The 13,007-nt window shown below is 38.4% G+C and overlaps 1 protein-coding gene across 1 annotated transcript in view; it reads right to left on the bottom strand.

Moving 5' to 3' along the window:
• The window catches only part of LOC113229015 (dipeptidyl aminopeptidase-like protein 6), a 566,288-nt gene that overhangs the window by 533,062 nt on the left and 20,219 nt on the right, over nucleotides 1–13,007 (bottom strand). The window lies entirely within an intron of this gene.

Here is a 13,007-nt window from a genome sequence, read left to right as displayed (position 1 = left end):
GACATTTCAACATTGCTGTATTGATTTCTTTAAAGCCAATAACTCTTTTAAAATAGTCATCACCTTATTACCAGCTACTTACAGCGCGGGGACATGGTAAAAAGAGAACTTAAGTATGTCCGAAAAATACAACCCCATCGATTTTTCAAAGCCCGCTTGTGAGCTTTATTTGTACGCCCACAAGACAAACGCGAGCGTGCCCCTTGCATAGGGTCTCAAGTACGATGTCCTAGCAGTGCCAACAAACAGCACATTATTCCTCTACCTATTGGAACCTTGCGTCTCTTTTTACCATGTTATAAGTTTATGAATAAAAATATATAATATACAATACATACATTTCTCATGTACTGATCAAACGTCCTCACCGCGGTCCTGCCGAGCAGCAGCGCGTCCATCTCACTCTCAGGCACCGGCACCACCGCCACCGTGGGCGCCGGGCCCCCGCGCACCGACACGTTCATTTTCGAGCACTCCACACGCGAGGTGACGAAAGTTGAGGCTCACTGAGCCATGTCCAAAGAGTTATGCTAACACTGAACTGTAGGGCAACAGTCACAATCCCTTAGCCGTGTCACAAAGTTACGGAACACACGGACTCACTGGACTTTTCTGATGTTGCTGTTGGGTTCTTTCCAATCACTTTCGATGATGGAATCGTTTTTAAATTTGTATGAATATTTACACAACATAAACACTTGACAAATTACTGTTTCGGTCTGACAGTATCGAAGATTGGATCACTTTGACGTGGAATGTTTTCATAGTTGTTGTGTATAAACAATTTGACAAAAGCCACCAGAAGTAAAACCACGTTCAGAGCAATCCACATTTCACATATTCATTCGGTCGCTCCGTTTCACGTTTCCCAATGACTTTATGATTCGGATCTCAGTAATCGGATCACGCTATTAATTAGTTTCAAATTTCCTTTCGTTTCATAACGAAATTGGATTCAGGCCATTCGCTTTCTGATATCCTGGTAATAAAATTATTGGGCTTGAATTGAAATGTAATTAATTTCTAGGCATTTTGCATCTGAACATGTTTGATTTATTCATTTGAATGTTCGAAGAATTTGCTCACTAATTCTAAATGCAATCATTTATAGAAGCGATTTTTTTTATAGTTCATACTCTAGATAATTTAAAGTATAGGTAACATTGTTCAGTGAAACAATGTCCCATTGTGCCATACTAAATTAAAATTCGTGTTCCATTATATCCGACGCAAAATGTTATTTATTCACCAAATTAAAAGTCTTTATTGTTTCACAAACGACTCTTCGTACAGTCAATTCACTTTTTTGCATTTCAAATATATTTAAAAAATGTTTGTTATTTCATTGTAGAAAAAGAAATACATAAATTTGTTTAATAAAATTATATGAATCAGGTTGAAATATTATCTGCTCTTAGAAACTGACCAGATACACTTAAGTATATTTCTGTTTTTCCAAAATTCACTAAAAAAGCTTTTGTGCACTGCCTCTTAGTTCATTTTCCTCAATACACGTCCCAACTCTTGTGTACAATTACTTTCGTGATAAATTTTATCCGATGTTCACTTTTTCCGTACAACGTTCAATTTCAAATATTCAGCGCTCGGTTCTTGTTCCCAGTTCAGTCTTGTCTGCCGTTCTAATTTAAGCTTTATTTTTATTTGTTTAGAGTTCAAATAAAAATTCGTTTTTTGGACCGTGGTTTCTGATGATATTTTCTTTGTTGAATCTAAAATCAAATACTTTAACTAATACTGTGGGATTATTTGCGTTATTCCTTAATTAACCGGTTTTTGTTTTGCAATTTTTTTCTGTACAGACAAAACACAAGTATATTTCATATTCTCCTCAAAAACATTAGAAATATACGGATGTTTTACAAAGCTAATTAAACCAATATGTAATTGGACGTCCAACTCCTGGGCACGCATCTCCTCTAAGACTAGAGTAACCAACAGTTGGTCAAAATACAAAATGCTTTTTTGACATTGACCTTGTAACGAGTATGCCACCTCGGGGGTTAGGGTGGCATGTGCGCGTTCTCTGAACCGTATGAAATAGATTTTCGGTGAACACGATTCGTACGAGGAAGTGAAATGGAGAGAAATATGTCAGTACCAGTTGTATTGTAGTTGGTTATTGTTAACTGACATTTTTCAATATGTTTGTAATTCGTAAACCACTCTTGGAGGACTAAGCCCTGGGCATTGCCACCCACTATCTAAATTTACGAGTCTAGAAGGAGGCCTCCTCGTGCTCCTCGGTTAAGGCCCACAAAACAGCAATATTTAAGTGCAAAGATAAATCATAAATTCGTTTACAAAATAATTAAATTTGCTGTACCGAGAAGCATTACATACATTTGCGTGTTGTAGTCCATCTTAAGGACAATAATTACATTACAAACACACCTACAAATAAGTTTTTATTAAAAAGGGGCTCGCTGAACTCAACTATCAGGGACTACTTTTTTTCAGAAGGCTTCCAGTTGCCTTTGTTGGTCCCATGAAAGCAGCTTTTTAGTTTTGTTGGAAATTACTTAAATGTCAGGGGCTCGCTTTGCGCGGCTAGTTTTTGCGAAATGTAAGGGCGCTCCTCGTACGAATAATATTTAATTAAAAAAATATACAAAGTCAGTTCACAGAATTATGTTTGTTTTCAATATTGTTACGGGTTTTCCCGATTATGATAGAAGTTAGAAGACGACAGAGGACTCGTGATGCCTGTTAATAATAGTTGGCTATAGCTGCAAAGCTACTGCTGCAAAGCCACGGAGAACCCATCTCTTCTTACACTTATTTTGTAACCTTTGTTGAAAAGAGTAATGGCAATTTTGAAATGGTAACACTCCTAATCGAAAACCTAAAGGTGCTTATACTTTCTGGTTGACTTGTGTACCAAACTAACAGTAACAAACGGCCATTTCCACGGAATAACAATCATCTCTACGCTTCGGATGGGCAATGTCGGTGCTCAAGCTCAAGTTCCACCGTTCGCGCGAGTCGCACTCGAGTGCGGCCCACAAATTGATCAAGTAATGTGATCGTGATTTGTGCGCAGACAATTTATTCGGATCCGGGTTCGTTGTTTATTACGTTCATCTATTGTTTTTCTAAATTTCTACTTTCTTTCTTTTCTCTTTCTTCTACAACGTCGAGAGCGTTGCTGCGTTGTAGCATATGAAATTGACAGCACGGAGAGAAAATAGATTGTTTTTGTTTATACAACGTGTGTCATACCAGCTCATCATTTGCAACAATTGACTTGGCGCGCCAAGCCCGTGCCCCGCGTGTCCCTCGCATCTAGTCCACCGTGCGCCGCCGCAGGGAGAGTCCCGAGAGTATGGAAACACTACCTTTGTAATATTTATATAATATAATGTTCGTTCTAGTTCAAGACAATCATAACAATTATATTCACTTATCACACACGTATATATAGTACTAAATTTGAAGCTGTACAGTCAACAGCACATCAAGCTACACATTGACGTATCTTGTCCCGTTGCACTGGAGGCGATTTTGGAACAAAAATGTGTAGTCTAATGCGCTGTTGTCCGTACATTGAGCCTTGGTATAAAAATGTTGTCGGTTTCCGAGGATAGTTTATCTTAAGTAATGGAAACATGTTACGCAACAACTGTTTCAAACAGTAATTAACAAGAACAAATTGTTCGTAATTGACATTCGCAACTTCGCAGAACGCAGCGGCCTCTTCGGGTCGTCACAATTTTATATTTAATAAAAAAGCTATAGGCGTTTCGTGAAACCGTTGTCTTGATTACGCAAAATACGCTCTTATTGGGCTGTGACAAAATACAAAATTTATATTCTGAAAGGACGTTGTTAGTCTTCTCTCTTTGAACACACACGTAAACTGTTGTTTCTTTATTTAGAAATTTCGATTTTTAGACTTCCACTAGTGACATTCAAAACACCAAACTGTTCTGTTTCTTGTTTTTCAGAACGAACCTGTCTGTGAAAGTTGTCTTCGGCATCAACACTGCAATTGAAAACTTCACGATTTCAAGTGTTTGTTTACGAAAACAGGTTAAAAGTTTTACTAGCCATAGAGGTCACCTAACATGGACAATGGACCTGTTTTTTATTTCGTTTTTTTACTACTTAGCCCTATTTCTGCAAGGCATGAAATGCATCCGGCATCATTGCGAACGGAACAAATCGTCATCAGCACGAGTGTCGAGCGTAATCCTCAGGGATATTGCCGTTCTCGGCATCCCGGAACGTCGCCGTTTGTAGGAAACGTCTACTTACTATTCACTTGTGCCGCTGAGCGCCAGTTTAGAAAACACATTACCGAATAATTGCCAGTCACAAACAGACATCCAGTAGGTGTTTCAGTGAATAAGGGATATCCTCCCTGAAGTAATGACACCGAATTGATTTTCTTGCAGAAAAATTGAAATATCTGACAGTTTGAGTGCCTTTCCTCAGTTGGACTTAGAAATCCTTTTGATCCTTGTAAATAACCATGTTAAATAACGTCACAAATACAAAATATAAAACAATCGTTTGAAGAAAATGAAATTGCTCATTCTCTCTATGATCTATGAACGTTTCTTATAGCTTCGACGGTTCCAGTAATTACTCCTACTGTATCTTACGTCTTATCTCAAATTCTTACCCAGCAATTACATTCACATAGTGGAAGCCACGGTGTGTCCGAGCAATTTACTGTAATTGCTCTTATCTAGTTCTTAGGTTTTTGCGATTGTTACACATAGGGAATGAAACTATTTTTCGGGTTTAAATCGCGTACATTTGTTTTTTCAAACAAACCGACGTTTCCGGCCCTGTACAGGTCCTATGACCGAGACCATGGGACCTGTAAAGGGCCCGAAACGTCGGTTTGTTTGAAAAAATAAATATACGCGATTTAAATCCGAAAAATAGTTTCAATTCCTATGTGTAATTGCTCTTACCATGTTCTTCTACATCGACTGAAACATGCGTTAAGAACAGTTGTACTTCATTTAGCTTTTTTATATTTTCAAGTGACGGGACGGACAAGTCGTGCGCCTGATGGTAAGCTACACGCCTGTCCATAACAGTTGCAGTGCCACTCAGAGCTTTAAATCACAAAGATCTGGGGGGCACTGAAGCATAAAGTTGACAAGTCCCATGTGCCGTGTAATGTCACCAGCTCAATATGCACTGGGTATACGTATAGTTGAGTGTAGCAACTAAAATGGCGGGGTGCTGCACAACAGATCGTTCGTTGAATTGTTAGTGCATCTAGTCGCGAGATCTTTTTCACCTACACGTTGCAGTACAATGCGATCTTGCAAAGTATGTAAGTACTAGTGCAATTTATAAACGTCTTACTGCTGGACGCAGTGTCTCCTCGGAGGGGTGAAATGGCACAGTGACTCGGTCGTCTGAAATGAAACGGCAAATTCAACTGATTTCAGACTCTATTTCATATGTTACGATTATCGATATTCGGATATGAATTCCAAAAATATAAAGAATTTAACATTTACTTCTGAACTTCAAACTGATTTTCGAATTTCATTTTTGGTCGAATTTCTTTTTATACTTGACAGGCAGATAGCTCCAATCTACCTAATGTAAAATGGAAAGTAGAACCCAAACGTAATTTTCTAAACCCGGAACACTCCAGCCTTAAGTCATTGATTTACCACCCAATTGACGAATCGCTTTATTTTCTTCTTCCTAATGCGTAAGGCACAGGAATGGATTACCCTGCAGGCACCTGTGTTTCTCGTAAACTAAAACTTAAGCGTTCCAGCGACCTTTGAATTTTCCAATCAGCAGGTCCACGGCAGCTGAACGACCCGAAACAAGACTGCTAGATAAGTGCTTCACCGGCATTTTATGCGGTTGACATACTTATATGATATCTTTTAATTTTATAGGATATCATATTACATTCTATAATAACAACTATTATTATTGATAAACAAGAAACGGAGAACGAAACAGAAACCCGAATAGAGTTGTACTTGACAATATTCCTTTGACTCCTGAATACAACAAAAGTTGTGATTAACTTTATTGACTGTCTCGATGTTTTACGACCTTGATATTCAATTATTTTTCGTGAAATTTTTTACTCGACTTGTTGGTTCTAATTATTGGAGAGCGTCTTGCAACACTCCGCCAACTGAGCCACGAAACGAACCAGCGGACCTTACAAATTTTTCTATGTACTCGTTGCGGATCTCTGTTTTTGATTTTTTAACGATTTTTTTTCGATAGCACCATCTGTAAAAAATCTATTTCTTCACACAGCCGAATTTTTATGATTCTTGACAAATTCAATTTGTAACTTGTGACATTCTTATTGCTATTGTAGTCAAATGACAACAGATAACTAGACATTTGCATGCTATTTGATATAATGTGAAACATGTTTGTACTGACACTGTCTCTTGTTACATTTTCTGTTACCGTGTTGTAAACAAATAAACGAATTATTATTAAAATTAGTCCTCCAGCAGCAGGTTACACTTTAATTGCCACTTGCCAACATTCTTTCACTGCACCCAAGACACTTTTACCCGCCAGTAAATCGGTCTTGTGAAACTGCTTCACTGACATGAGACAACCGTTCTAGTGTGGAGAGCTTGAGGCGCTGATGATAACAACAAAGAAAGGAAAGACAATCTTTTTGAAACCACTATATTAACGCTATATTTTTCACAAAATCACACCTTACGCCAGTAGTCGTACTAGAAAAAGAGGCAAAGACCGTCTCACAATGTTGCTAAAACCCAGTACACCCTAGTTTTTTTTTTCACCATCCGTCTGTGGCCTTAGTTCTCACGATATACATATCCCTGATTACTTACATGATTCACTAATGTAGATAGGGTTGTATAAGCTTTTAGGGTACTTAAATTGACAGGCTGTATGTTAAACTGTGAAATTGTTCTTGCACTCGAGCATTAAACAGCATTCCTGTACAGTGCAGTGCTACTATAAAACAATTGTTCTTCCACATATTAACACTTGACTGCAAGCTGTAAATTTAGACTGAGGCTATTGGAGACCAGAATTGATTGGAACTTTTTAAACAAATGCCTATCATATCATCGGTTTAACATCAGGTGAGGTTGTGGCCAAGCGTGCGTGTATTTTACACTAAAAAAGTTGCCGACTTGAGAGGCAGCTGTAGTGCTTGTAACGTAATTTAGCCTGTGTAACAGAGCGTTATTTCAAACGCGTGAATCTAGGCTCCATCTTAAATCGACTAATCAAAATAATAAATTCGATTCAAGGAATACGCGCCCGACAGCTTCGACCCGGCGCAGTTCTTTCGGCGCAAAAAATAACGACACCGACTACCGCGTCCGCTAATGCACTCTCACTTTGTCTTGTAAATCAATTTGGTGCCAAAATCCCAGAAATGAGGATACCGGCCTACCCTACAGCAGAGAAGGGTGCATCTGCAAGTTATGGGTTTTATTAAGTATATCAAATTGCATCTTAGTTCTCGCACACCATCGTATCTCTAATAGAAACTTGCGCGCTTTGAACCTGAAGACCACCTACGATGCATCGCGATCATCACCACTGAGGACAAACAAAAAGCGAGCGCACATCGAGATGGAATCAAAACAACCACCATAAACCAATACTCAATTTCGTGTCTCGCAACCCCCCTCAACCCTGGCCGGTCCCGCGAGAGCGACAGGCAATTCCACGATATGAGTTGGACGTAGCCGCGGGGCAGAGCTGGCCTGACCTTCCGTTGGGCACTTTTTATAACTGATTTAATGCAATCTGAAGGTTGAATATATGAGAGGGTGGCTGGAACTTGATACCTCACTTTATGACGTCATAAAGATGGTGAAATCGCACCGGAAAATTGACACCGTTAATTCATTCTTAGCAAGAAATATTACTTTGATTAGTAGTACGAGTATATAGCATCGTTATGTAGAAAGATTTAGTATCACATGTCTGTAGGCTAATGAACAGCCAACTAGCTATCCTTGCGTGTAAATTTATAACTAACTGACTAACCAACGGTGTTATGTAAAAGAAATATGCCTACGAATTACACCAATTGTCTAGTAAGCCTACGGGATTTCCCTACTCTATGAATGTCAAAATAAGGCAAATAACTTCAACAACAATCACATCAGGCCACAAAAAGGGTGAAACGTAGGAGCATCAACAACTATGTATCTCTACAGATGAAAAATTTCCCACTCAGGTGTCACATACAGAATGAGTATTCTGTAAGAGCGAAGCCTGTAAAACTTGTTCTCGGCTATAAAAGACTCTGGAGGTATATAAAACAACATTATGTGTGATTTGTATTATATATATTGTATAATATCGTCCATAGTTTCTATTGGATTGGGCCAGTGGCGCGGGTTGTGGGTTTAGCTCTCTCCTAAAGGAGACTTATGACCAAGAGTTAGACGTCTAATGAATTGATAATACTGATGTAGTAATCATCCGTAACTTTTTTTTATAATATTAAGCGACGGGACGAACGAGTCGTGCGTGCCTGATGGTTAAGCTACACGCCTGTCCATAACAGTTGCAGTGCCATTCAGAGAGCTTAAATCGCAAAGATCTGAGGGGCACTGCCACTGCGCCCATCACCCTGAGACATAAGTGGACAAGTCCAATGTGCTTGTAATTTCACCAGCACCATTACCCTTTAAAACCGGAACACAGTAATGCTAACGTTACTGCGGCAGAAATTGGTAGTGCTTTTCAGGACGAACTCTTTCACAACGAGGTCAACTGCTGCTAAAAATTTTACATACGTTACCCAAAATTGAGTATTTTATGACAGTTCAAAGTTGAGAGAACATGAAAGAAATAGCTAAAACTTGTAACAACACCACAGATCGAATTACATTAAGCAAAGTACCGTAAAACAAGTTCCGAAACTGTCTCTTCGTCCCGAGAGCTACATTCGATCGGATCGCATCATCGAACACATTTTTATCCCAAAACTTTTAACTTTTTAAGTCGAGGTTGTGTACTGGCAATGGTGTTATGAGTTTGTAGATATTCTACATCTTATGTCTTCGCGTTTTAAAAATTACAACTGGCAATGTGACAGATATTGCATAAAAGGTAAAAGAAATATCTCCCCAACTTTGGCAAACGGACAACCAATCCTAATAAAACATCGTAATAGCGTGCCTAATTGTTGGTGCCCTTGAATACAACCCTGTTAAGTCTTAATTAGAGTGACTGTCATGATTTTAGAGTAGACGTTGCGTAACAAAGAAAATATTTTTTTTTATGTTAAGGCGAGCAAATGTGCAGGCGAGCCCCTTGATGGACGAAAAACTACCTATGTATTGGCAGCCGTTGAAAGCCCGTGTGGTATTTTTTGAAGAACCCATGTCACAGCGCATAGGAAATACTTCAGGAGGGAGACCAATGCGATTGCGATGATGCAAACGTGACGGTGGCACCATTTAGAAAAGTTCCTCTGAGCACTTCCGATCATAAAGATGGTTGATTATACACAAAGAGCCAACATCTTTCCGTACACTAACGTACTCCAAACCGTCAACAAACAGCCAAGCAAAATGTGTGTAAAATTATTAGTACCACAAAATTTGAAGCATATATTCTCTTACATATTTAATTTATTACTAGCGTAAAGAGAAGTATTAATATACAGGGTGAATAGTAGGTACCTAGTTGAAATTTATTTCTCACACAATAAAATTTCAAGTTATAGACAGATTAAATACAAGGGCACTATTTAGCAAGACATTATACAAAGAAAAAGAAGATACAACGGAGCGGCGCCAGTGACGCCAAAAAAGTGCGAATTTGGATTCGCGACGCCATCAGCCAGTTGTATTGTGTAAAAAAGCTCAGCGACTAACGATTAAAATAACTATTCAATCTAAACTTAAATTGGGTTTGCGTTCTATTACTTTGCCGTACGCATTAGGAAGGAGGAAGTGAAGCGTTGCATTCGAATAGGTGGTATATCAACGACATGCTTAAGACATGGTATGTTCTGGACTTTCAAGTCGACCGAATGAGGAACAAAAAAGGTACAGTTGGAAATAAACACACGAAATGTATCCGATAGAAAACTGACAAGCAGGCTCCTTTTCTGCGGTGTTCGATATTTTGTGACTTCGATTCCACAAATAGAGTCTTTGCTACTAAGTCTTCCGGCTTGTCGCTCCGCCGTGTCAAAGGCGGCTAACTTAATACTATATACAACCGAACTTGTGCTTTGTAGAGATTTAAATGCTGTTCAGTTGTGAAATACTGCCTGACCTTGGAAAATACGCCTAACTTATTGCCAAACACTCGATGTGGTGACCGAGTTTAGGTAGGATGGTAAGTCCATACTTGGTAGCAAATTATTTTTAAATTAAAAATAAAATAAAATAACCTTTATTTCATACGTAAACAAAGTAAACTTGAAATAATCATATCGATTAAATTCTGCTGCTTATCCGCAAGGCGGATTCCCCTGAGAGGAATGAGCAAGAAACTTTGAGGGTTGGTAAATACGCATTTAATTTTGTTCATATTAATAATATGAATTATTCACAAAGTTTATTTTAAAGTGTCAAGAGTGTCGTGGATTTTTATCATGAAGTACACAAAAACTGTAATACGCAAGAAAAAATGTAATAACTAATAGTAGCCTTTTGTTTAAAGCTATTTTCGGTACACTTTGAAATCTAGTAATTGACAAATTATGAATATTAACAAGAATCTTATTATAGAAGCGTGTACAGCGCCTCTAAATAAAATTGCGACTTTGTGATGCCGATTGTCAAGAAGTGCCAGTCTATGAAAAATGTTCATGAAAAAATTCTTCGTCATGTAAATTACTTTTCCTAAATATGCTGAGACAACGATATAAGAATGTTGATTCCTTTGCATTCGTCTCTCAAAAACATTCTATTGCCATTCGCAAATTGCTCAAACAGTAGGCACCTACGCTTCTGCAGGATAAGAATCTATTACGTCGGCGTCATTACCCAAAACACATATTTTTTTACAGAAATTCATGAATGTTTTAAAAGATTTATTAACGCACTTTCAAGTCAAAACTCAGGTAATGCCACCATTTCGGAGTGCAAAAATAACTTGTTAAAGAACTTTCGAATCATATGTTCGAATAAAGGAACACGTTTTAGTAGTAATAGAGCTCCTTGTGAAACAGTTCGTTCTGTGAAGTACTGCCACCTTAATTCTGCCGCCGAGCAGTAATGCGAGCAATAGGTACTGCGTTCCGGTTTGGAAGGGTAAGGGTACTGGTGCAATTACAGGCAAATGGGATTTGTGAACTTATATCCCAGGATGCGGAAGCAGTGGCAGTGCCCCTAAGATCTTTGCGATTTAAAGCTCTTCGTGACACTGCAACTGCTATGGACAGGCGTGTCACTTGCCACCTGACGTCACTTGGTACGATAAAAGTAACACAGGATTAAAATAAATCATTACGTAATGATTTATTTGCCATTATATAGAGATAAAGCTAGCTCAACAGTGCCGGACTCAGGTACGCCCTCCCTCTCCCTCTCGGTGGTGTTGTAAAACTGGACCTAGATTAAACGCTTTGTTTTCTCTGACCACTTTCGTCTATAATAGGGGCTGAAGTTAAAATTTGTATTGTTATTTATCAAGATGGGAAACAAAATTGGTTGAGTAAAATATGAGGTTCTCAACTTTTGTTTTTTTTTATGTATAAAAGAGCGTTACGTTAATGATAACTAAACCGTATATGCATGAAGATGATGGGCAATTGCTCCTCAACGAAGAGGTCTACGGTTCGAATCTTTGTAACGACACGTACCTATGACTTTAATTTTCAAGTTACGTACATTTAATTTTATGAATAATTGGTAACAGTACCTCTCAATAACGATGAAGAAAAACACCGCGGTGGAACCGGCACGTCGAACAAATTTCACGGCTCTTGTATACTTTTAACTTTTTTGTAACACACGGTATATTTTATAAAGATCGGCTATAATAATATGAGATACCTGAAAGTTATTAGACGCCCACCGCAGGACGAGACGGCCTCAAGGCCACAAAGTTCCTTGTAATTACCTATTAGCAAAGATTCACGCACGCACACAAACTAATATCACCGAACAATGTGACTCCTTGGACCTTGTCCTTTTATAGGAGTCGTGGTAAGCAATTACAGACAAATCCAGAAGATGGACAACATCGTGTCCACAAACAAGTCTGACTTTGTTATTTACATGTCGAGAGCGGGCCACAAATTTGAATGTCTATCTTTATGTCCACCTTTTTAAAGTTTAAGATCAATTATTAGGGTGTGTAGTATATTGTATATTGTGAATTGCTACATATATTATGTTAAAACCTGTTCAAAGCTTCAGATAAATCCTATACTTAGCAAGTGTTCGCACGGCAACTGGCGGTTGGCGATGGGCAGTTTCTGGTCGACATATTTACGAACGTGTTTTAGCAACTTCTTTTTCAAAACGTATATAATACAATAAATACGTAAATAGAAATGTCAGACGACGGAAACAAGCTATACATATATCGTCCTAACACATCACCCTCTTTCAAATTACTCAAAGGACTATATCTATTCCAATGCAAAACACAGGTTTATAAAACATTAACAGCAAATACGGCCTTCCCGAAATCGCCTCTCAAACCACGGTCGACGTTGTGATATCGATAATGAGCAAACGCAATTATTTGGCTTCGCGGCGAGGCCTTTGAGCCATTTGGGGTTAAAGGCCGGCTAAATCTATATATCACTATGTGATTGCTCTAACACATGAGTAGGAAGGATCAGAGAGGAAGGGTTAGAGAGGCAGTTGTTTACTTTAAGGGCTTTTCATCGACCATTCATCGCAAACGCACATAGGCTCATAATCTGGTAGGCTAATTACTTGAACATCGATTTTTCATTGAGAAAAAATCTTTTCAAAATAAATACGACATATTTAAAGTTTAATGAATTATAACAATGTTTTACTATCATGATATTCAGCTAGTTTTTGTGTAATCACTCC

This window comes from Hyposmocoma kahamanoa, unplaced genomic scaffold, assembly GCF_003589595.1.
Source record: "Hyposmocoma kahamanoa isolate Upper Pololo Valley unplaced genomic scaffold, ASM358959v1 270, whole genome shotgun sequence".
Taxonomy (NCBI): domain Eukaryota; kingdom Metazoa; phylum Arthropoda; class Insecta; order Lepidoptera; family Cosmopterigidae; genus Hyposmocoma; species Hyposmocoma kahamanoa.
The sequence above is the reverse complement of the archived record's forward strand: the minus strand, read 5'-3'. Positions and strand labels throughout refer to the sequence as shown.